Raw genomic sequence first — 373 nt, 5'->3', positions numbered from 1 at the left:
CTGCCGCGTCCCCCCCCTGTGTCTGGGCAGGTTTCGTGTCAGCCCGACTTCCCGCCGCCGCGCTGCGATCCGTCCTGTACTCCCGACCCTTCGCAAACAGAAATAAATTAGAATTAAGAGCACCTTCAATTCAGCATTAAGGGCTTTTTGAGAATGAGTAGGGAGCCCCCAAGTGTCGGAATGTCTTTTTTTTTGCTTTTTTTTTTCCTTCCCCCCCCCTCCTTCCGAGGGGAGGGGAAATAAAAAACCGTGAATGGCACTGGATAGCGAGGTAAAGAGTCCCGTGCGAGGACGCAGATGGTGATCGCGGGACCTGTCGGGGGGAGCGTTTGACTTGCAAGACGGCATCCTGGTTGTTGCAGGGGCCGTGTCG

The sequence above is a fragment of the Chaetura pelagica genome, unplaced genomic scaffold (genome assembly GCF_000747805.2).
Source record: "Chaetura pelagica isolate M959 unplaced genomic scaffold, ChaPel_1.0 scaffold630, whole genome shotgun sequence".
In the NCBI taxonomy this organism is placed as follows: Eukaryota; Metazoa; Chordata; class Aves; order Apodiformes; family Apodidae; genus Chaetura; species Chaetura pelagica.
The sequence above is the reverse complement of the archived record's forward strand: the minus strand, read 5'-3'. Positions refer to the sequence as shown.